Source organism: Aegilops tauschii, chromosome 3 (genome assembly GCF_002575655.3).
Source record: "Aegilops tauschii subsp. strangulata cultivar AL8/78 chromosome 3, Aet v6.0, whole genome shotgun sequence".
NCBI classification, from domain to species: Eukaryota; Viridiplantae; Streptophyta; class Magnoliopsida; order Poales; family Poaceae; genus Aegilops; species Aegilops tauschii.
Genome location: NC_053037.3, coordinates 235,498,656 through 235,506,865, shown reverse-complemented (window position 1 = coordinate 235,506,865; position 8,210 = coordinate 235,498,656). Strand labels below are relative to the sequence as shown.

The 8,210-nt window shown below is 46.6% G+C and overlaps 1 long non-coding RNA gene across 1 annotated transcript; it reads right to left on the bottom strand.

Annotated features, from left to right (window-relative positions):
• Nucleotides 1-2,552: 2,552 nt before the first annotated feature.
• On the bottom strand, nucleotides 2,553-3,791 carry LOC120976622 (uncharacterized). Its single transcript, XR_012204801.1, has 2 exons — nucleotides 3,731-3,791; nucleotides 2,553-3,206 (listed from the first exon to the last, which is right to left on the bottom strand). It is a non-coding gene; the product is annotated as an uncharacterized lncRNA (long non-coding RNA).
• Nucleotides 3,792-8,210: the final 4,419 nt, after the last annotated feature.

Genomic DNA, 8,210 nt, shown 5'->3' with positions numbered 1-8,210 from the left:
GATTACATTAAGGAAGGGGTTGTCTACGAAATCCATGGACAAATACTCCGGATTTGCAAGATTTCATAAGGATTTGAGAGGGGGAAGGGGGGGCGCTTAGCTTCGGGTGTGTGGGTGGGGTGGGGGTGTGTGGGTGGGGGTGGGTGGGGTGAGAGGGTGGGGCCAGGCTAAGTGACAAACAGACAATGCAGCGCCTAAGGACCGGGCGCTGCACATTGCATGTGTGGCGCCTTAGCTCTAGGCGCTGCACATTACAAGTGTGGCGCCTGACAGCCGGGCGCTGCACTCCACTATGCAGCGCCTTTGTCTTCAGCGCCGCACTCCCGACCAGCGTGGCAGCCCGGGGCTAGGCGCGACCCCACAACCAGTCGTGCAGCGCCTAAGCGCTAGGCGCCACACAATATAATGTGCAGCGCCTAGTCCTTAGGCGCTGCACATTGACTTAATCCGCATCGGGCCAGCCCTCCCAGGCAGTTCTTCCCCCTCTCCCAGGCAGTTGCTCTCTGTAACAGAGAGGAGCGGCGGCGCCCCCTTTGGATCCCCCCACATCCCTCTCAGATCTGAAGATTTAAGCCGTGGATTCGATGTCCAATCCCTCCTACTAGGTAAACTCCTCCGTTCCCTTTCTTTTCCTCCATAAATTCATTGCCATTTTATTTGTCCAAGATTGGGTGGAACCCTTGATTTGCTTGGTTTGGATCTTTATTTGTCCAAGATTGGGTGTTGTGATGGAGGATGTGTAGTCATAGTGGTACTATCCTAGTATTGTTCATTAGTTCACAATATATGATTCTTGTTATTGAAACCTAGATTTTTTTAGATATCTATGAGATGCCTAGTTTTGTAGATAATTATGAGATGTTGAGTTTTGTAGCTATATATGAGATATTGAGTTTTTTAGATATATATTAGATGTTGAGTTTATTTGAAATGTGAGATGTTGAGTTTATTTGAATACATATGACATACGTGATATATATGAGAATTTGCAATCATTTATTCATTGTGTGAGAAGAAGATGTTGAGATTCTTGTAGATGAATACATATGAGATGTTTAGATGAACACATATGAGATGTTTAGTGTATACCGATATTTGAGATGAACTCATATATATTTATTGTTTGAACTTTGTAAGGATGGGTTGGCTTCTCGACGATGCCTATGACACACGACACCGGGCCTACATGATGCGCGAGAAGGAGATGGTAATAATGAGTAATCTAAATATTTTGGAAATTTGCCTTTAGTTGAAATTGACATACCCTAAGATTTGTCATTACTTGTTTTTTGCAGAACCTTGAACCTCTGAAGATTCGGTATCATGGGGTCTCTGGTCCTGCCATGCCCTATGATGAGCGGTACACACCCTACATCCAGCAGGCAGGACTCCTCCCATGGATTCTGTTGGTCAGCCGGTCCATGCCGAACCTCAGTGCTCCACTGGTGTCCTCTCTTGTTGATTGGTGGAGGCCCGAGACGCACAGTTTCTATCTTCGGACTGGGGAGATGACCGTGACGCTCGAGGATGTCTCCTTGATCACCGGTCTTCCCATCGACGGGAGGCCTCTCTGTATGAGCACCGATTCTGATGGGTGGCGCCAGCAGATGATTGCTCTTATCGGTATGGCTCCTACCGAGGCTAAGGCTGATGTAGAGGAGGGAGAGGAGAAGAAGAACAAGAAGGAAAGGAAAGCAGCCGGAGCTGCTTTCACGTGGATTCAAAGGAACTTTGCGCATTGCCCTGCGGATGCCACTGATGATGTGATCCAGACAGATGCTCGTGTCTATATGTGGTACGTTGTCTCGAGGACTTTGTTTCCCGACTCCACAGGCAAGAACGCTCCATGGATGAGGACTTTGTTTCCTGACTCCACAGGCAAGAACGCTCCATGGATGTGGCTTAAGGCGTTGACCATCTTCGATAGAAGATGGTGCTGGGGTTCAGCGACTCTTGCCTACTTGTACCGACAGGTAGTTGGTTTTTTTTGTTATCAACTCATTTCTTCATTAGCAATGCAACCTTGCTGTCAAGTTAACGTTGTTTTCTTTCATATGCAGCTGGACGATGCGTGTTGCGGGATCACAGATAGTGCATGCATTGGTGGTAATCTGCTTCTACTTTCTGTATGGAGCTGGGAGCGTTGCCTGTTGGACGCCCGAAGAGAGTCAAGTTTAATCCTTGGGATGAAGATGACGAATTACGACGCCCCACTTGGGCTTACAAGTGGGATGTGGTATCCGAGATGACGAACGATATCAATCTCATGTACCAAAAGTACATTGCCGAGTTGGACACGATTACGCCTGAGCAGGTAACGAGGACATTACTTCAGTCATTTCTCATGTTTGCCTGAAAAATTGTCATCAATGTTGTATTGTTGTCCTATTTCATAGGTGGTATGGCAGCCACATGGCGCCAATGACACAGTAGGGTACACCGAGGAGTATAACACCTCTCCTTGTAAGAAGGAATGTTACCACCAAAACACAATGCTCGTGGGAAAATCCGGTAGCACCTCCTTTGTACCGTTGGACATCCACGACAAGTAGTTGAATAAATAGAGTATATATTTATAATATCACAAGCAGAAGCATCCAACCCATGTAGAGCAAAGTGGTGAAGCCACCAAATGTTATGCTACACAAAACAAAGAAAATATATGTTCCAACACACCCAGGTGCAAGGTGGGGACTAGTCAACTCCAACCCACCTTGACAGCTAAACATATTGATCATGGAAACAAACCAAGGGATGGTTAATACACAACAAGTAGATCCTAGCTACCAGGAATCATGAACCTAAATATGAGAATTATCATTATGGACTAGGTGAATGAAAGGGGTGTGCAATGTGAGTGAACACCCATGGGAGCTACGCCTTTCCTAGTACTCCGTCCGGGTTTATTAGGCCTAAAGACAGCTTCTCTTAGACCAAGACACATAGTAATTTGCTCACATTAATTCTTCCATTCCACTCCCAATGCACTCTCTCACATGCATGCAACCAATGAAAAAGCACGCATGAAGTGTATTAATTTTTCAACCATGACACCAACAACAATGACTTTCATTGCAACCAATGAAATGGTTGCATGCATGCACCTTTCCAAAGAGAGGCCTTATAAAAAGGGACATGCTTGTGATGTTGAGAGGCCTAATAAACCCGGATGGAGGGAGTACTTGCAAAGCCGCACGGTGATGTACCTGGAACAAATCCCATGAGAGGTGAGTCCAAAGACACAGCAAGTACACAACAAAGCATGTAAGAAAATGGCAAGTAAGACCATGAAAATGAACCATGCTTGAAGTGAATGCTAAATTTGAATCATCCATGCTTGGAATGGCATGAGAAAGCATGAAGAAATAATGCAACCAAATAAGACCGATGACTTGGCTCTGAGCTTTTGCCGGCAAGCTGAGGAGGGGCGACGTCTCACCTCACTCCTTTTCAACCCTCACCAAATGAGAGGACCATAACATGAGGACGGACCCGAAGGACCATACACTCGCGAAGCGAGGATCACTCCTTGAACTTGGAAGATTCACTCATGATGGATTTGTTATCAAGAACCAAGAAAAACCAATCCCTATCACATACTAGTGGTATGGTGCATTGAAATGTACACTAGGGAGTTGTATGTTCACCATTGCATGAACGTAAATGAATAATGTGAACATTAACATAATTTTAAGGGAGCAATCTAGCTCTTGTTGCCCGGTGTACTCGCCTCAACCATTGCGAGGGAGGTGGTGCGAGGCTATCTCCGGTGGATTGGTGCTGCAACCCGCGGTAGAAACATACGTACAAGTTTTAAAGATTGCACCAAAACAAGCTATGTAAAGCACACACAAAAACACTCCTAATCGCATTTCCAGGGAGCAACCCTTTGCTGCCCCTTCACGGAAAAATTTATAGCCTGAGCGAGGAAGCTCGAAAACATGCAAACAAGATGGCTATGGATTCATGGGGAACTCATCTACAAATAACTCCAACTATTCAACCTCAAATTATGAGCTTATGGGGGTCAAAACCAGCAAAAACTGCTCTGCTATACCCATATTCAGAAATATTGAGTAGCCGTCTTTGGAAGTTCATGGTAACAAAAATACTCATGAGAAATAAGTAAATAAAATTGATCTATGAACTAAAAGGTATTAGGTAGCTATACCATTGTATAACACCAATTTATCAGCCCTCGAAGATCATGAAAAGCTATGGGCAAAAACTATAGAAATGCTGTTTTGCAGAAACAGTGCAGCAACTTGTTTTTATCGCCCCGGCTAAATGGCTGAACGGAATTGAGTGAATGACCACTGAAAACGATCGTAGGAACAACCCCTACAAAACTTTCCACATGCTCCTCCTCTGATTTTGCCATTTAGGAACCCGAAATTGCTGATTTTTGAATCTGAATACCTAGGAACAGCAATATAGACAGATTTGGCCCTAATTCCCAAATGAACTTACTGCTCCCCAGCCCTAGTAATGTAGGATTCACCCCGTACAGTACCTGAGAGGATCATGGAGGGTGGGGGAACTCACCCTTGAGGCTTGAGCAAGGGGAATCAGGGAGGTGGGGATCTTCTCTTTCTTCTTCTCCTCCTCTTCTTGTCTCCACTTCTTGCCCAAGATCAGGTCCATATATCCCTAGGAAATGGGGGTGGGTGTGGTGCTCAAGGGAGAGATCAGGGGCGAAGGGGAGAATAAGGGGGTGGAGGGAAGGAGGCGCCATGAGGAGAGGGGTGAGAGAGCTTTCGTGAGGAAGAAAAGAGAAAGAGGCTCCTTTGTGGATGAGCATGAAGGACCTCACGGTGGGGAGGGGTTAAGGAATGGGGTTATTCAGCCTAGTTTTTCCCCTTTGTATAACATAATTTCGTTACAATAAATAATTCTCATCGTCGAAAACAAGCCCACTACAACTCACCACACTAGGCAGTTGTCCGTCCGTCACGGTTCGTGCCGGTTCTGGCAACTTCCGTAGCGACTCTCTAGCGCTCTCTGTCGGCGACTCTTGCCGTTCAATCTCGTCTCAAATCCACCAATCTCTCTCTAAATCTCGCCTTTTTTTCCTTCGATTCATCCAGCCTGCTCTCAGATCCAACTCTCTTGCAGCATCTCATGAGCCAAAAGCCTTGGGGGAGACATTCATCTTAGCTGTGGGAGGTTTCAAGCCTGAGAGAGGAACCAATCTTTGAGGTACCGGCGGCGGCCGGGGGTGGTGCAGCGGCGTTCGGCGGCGACCGGGGGTGGTGCAGCGGCGTCCGGCGGCGGCTCGGGGTGGTGCAGCGGTGTCCGGTGGCGGCTGGGGGTGGTGCAGCGGTGTCCGGCGGCGACTGGGCGTGGTGCAGCAGAGCCCGGCATCAGGCTGAGGGTGGTGCAGCGGTGCCTGACGGCGGCGGCGGCTGGTGCAGCAGTGCCCGTCAGTAGCCGGGGGTGGTGGAGCGAAGCCCGGCGGCGGCTGGGGGTGGTGCAGCGGCGTACTTCCTAGGAGGGAGTGGTCAGTGGCGTCCTGATGGAGGGAGTTCAGAGGAAGCTTCAGTCTATGAAGCTATCTGACGCAGAGAAGGAGGAGGTGCAAATTGGGCGAAGGAGCGCAACCACACAGGGACCAACGAAGCTGGAAGCCATTGGTAAGCTGATGTTTGATAGGTCTGCTAGAGTGGATGCTCTGAAAACTGCGCTCGGCAGAGTTTGGTGCCCTTTCAAAGGAATCGAATGCAAGGATTTAGGCATGAACAGGTTTCTGTTCGTGTTTCGGGAGGAAGCAGGGAAGAGGAAAGCACTAGATGGTGGTCCTTGGATGTTTAACAAAAAGCTACTTGTGATAGAAGATTTCAATCCATCTAAAACCTTGGAGGAGTATCAATTCAAGTTTACACCAATTTGGGTAAGACTCTATGGTATTCCGATGGGCTCGATGTGCAAGGAGACAGGAGAGGATATTGGCAAAGAAATTGGGGAGGTTATTGATGTAGATGTGGATGATTGTGGCATGGCTGCAGGGGATTATATGAGAGTAAAGGTCCGGCTAGACATTTCTAAACCCTTGATGAGAGGGATCATTGCTTTTGATGATGTGGAGGATGAAGGGGAAGAAAGCAACGATAAGGTTGTTTTCGAAGGGGATGATGGAAAAGAGGAGCAGGGGAGAAGAGAAATTACTTTGAAGTATGAATATCTACCTGACTTTTGCTATCTTTGTGGGATTATTGGCCACAATGATAAAGCTTGCCCAAACAAACAACATTGTGGTTCGAGCTCAGAGTTTGGTCCCTGGCTCAAAGCGGAGCTATGGAAGAGATATCCGAATGGAGATGATAGGAGCAGGGATCCTAGTGATAAATGGGGGTTTGGTAAAAGCAGTAGTGGAGACAGTAGGGGGAGTGATGCACTGTCCTGGAGAAAGGATTCAGTTAATAATGGTAATATGGAAGGTTCTGGGAAGGGAGAGGACAAGATGGTCACAAGCCCACTTAAACTGCAGTCAAAGGATAAAGAGCTAAGTGTTGACATGAGGGTACTCGACTTCGAAGTGGGGGCGGGAGATAATACTGCGGATAAAAGGTACAACTCACCCCAGGATACTTCAATGGCACTAGACAGGACACTTGGTAAGGAGCAAGAAAGGGAGCCTTCTCAGAATGTTCAAAAGGATGAAGCTGGAGATAGAAAGGGAGATGTAAGGGCTGAGTTAGATGTCTTAGAAAAAGAGAAAGCTATGAAAGGAAAGGAGAAGCTCGAAGAAAAGAAGAACTTAGATGAGATGAAGGTGGTTGTTAACCCCTCGCCCAAACAGACAAGAATGAGAACCACCTTCAAGCGTCGGGAGAGAACCAAGTCAGTCCAATAGAGTTTGGTTAGTGAACCAGAATCAAGAAAGAGAGGGATGACGGATATGGATACAGAGCTGGATTTAGAAATTGTGAAGAAAGGTAGGATGGATATTGATACGATAGCCGGGAAATCGCTAGAGGAAAATAAGGTCGTAGGAGAAGGGAAGGAGAACCAGGAACACACAAACGTTGCTGTAAGGCTCAAACCAGAGTTGAAAGGGGGACTAACAGATCAGCCCCGCGGGCCGAAATGAGGCTCACAGCATGGAACTGCCGGGGTTTGGGGAATGGCCCGACAGTAAGAGGGCTTCTAGACCTCCAGAGGCAGGTAGACCCCGAAATTATTTTCTTGTCTGAAACAAAATTGGATAAAAGAAGAATGGAGAAGTTTAAGTGGATGCTTGGCATGAGTAATATGGTGGTAAGAGATTGTGCAGGCAAAAGTGGAGGCTTGGCTTTACTTTGGAAGAAATAAATAAATTTGGAGCTGCATAATTACTCAAGATACCATATTGATGTGGAAGTGGTTGAAAAAGATGGTTTTAGATGGAGATTTATTGGTATCTATGGGGAACCAGTGAGTGACAAGAAAATAATTACCTGGAAGCTGCTATGCTTGCTCCATAATCAAATGGATCTTCCCTGGTTGTGTGTGGGTGATTTTAATGAAATTTTGTACAACCACGAGAAGAAAGGGGGGCCAACTAGAGCTCAAAGCCAGATGGAGGGGTTTAGGATGGCGCTATCCGACTGTGGCCTAAGAGACCTCGGCTATGTGGGGGATAAATACACCTGGCGCAATAATAGTTGGGAAGACAGCCGGTACATCAAAGAGAGATTAGATAGAGCTCTAGGGTCAAGGAGCTGGTGTGCGAGGTTTCCCTGTGTCAGAGTTATGAATGGTGATCCACGACACTCTGATCATAGGCCTGTAACTGTTCAAATTGATGGAGCCAATAGCATGTGAAGCTATAGAAGAAGGGCTCAAAGTTTTAAGTTCGAGGTGAGATGGCTACAAGAAGAAGACTGTGAAGCAATTGTAAATAATGCCTGGACAAATGCAAATCTGAATTGCGATAATAATAATATTCAATACATGATGCAGAGGGTTGCTAATGACCTAAAGGACTGGGACAAGAATGTGTTGGGCGATCTAGATAAGAGAATTAAGAATTTGCGGAAGGGTTTAGAGGAGGTGAGATCAACCAGGATGGAGTAAAAAAAGAACACTATCTCCGAGAGAAGATTGACGCTTGGAGCATCAAAAGGATACTCACTGGAGGCAGCATGCTCACGTCAAATGGTTACAAGAAGGAGATAGAAATACTGCATTCTTCCATGCGTTTGCTTCTGAAAGAAAAAAGAGGAGTACGA